This window comes from Asparagus officinalis, chromosome 4 (genome assembly GCF_001876935.1).
Source record: "Asparagus officinalis chromosome 4, Aspof.V1, whole genome shotgun sequence".
Taxonomy (NCBI): Eukaryota; Viridiplantae; Streptophyta; class Magnoliopsida; order Asparagales; family Asparagaceae; genus Asparagus; species Asparagus officinalis.
Genome location: NC_033797.1, coordinates 129,438,069 through 129,438,458, shown reverse-complemented (window position 1 = coordinate 129,438,458; position 390 = coordinate 129,438,069).

Sequence of the window (390 nt, the reverse complement as noted above, 5' to 3'; positions counted from 1 at the left end):
CGGGAGTTGGCCTCGGACTTCGTTGATGTTACAGAGGTGGAGTCTGGGGGTCACAAGACTTTCAAAACTCCCAACCCCAGGGTGCCACTGCCATACACCTATCTGATGGCTTGGTACGTGCTCCACTGTCCTCCTTTAATGAGTGCAGCCTCTCCCCCGGAAGATTCATTCATCCTATTCGTGGCAATGACTAGAATCTGCGAAATGGGAAGGGGGGTATATGGTTAGAATTCGCCAAATTTTGGCGCGAGACACCCACTTCCATATCTTCCGCTGTTTCCCTGATTTGGAGGGCGGCGTTTATGGAGCCGAATATCAGGACGTAGCGGGTTCTAATGGATTCACTCAGCTGAGCGGGGGTGTTTTTCATGGCTTCTCTTCCATCAGGCC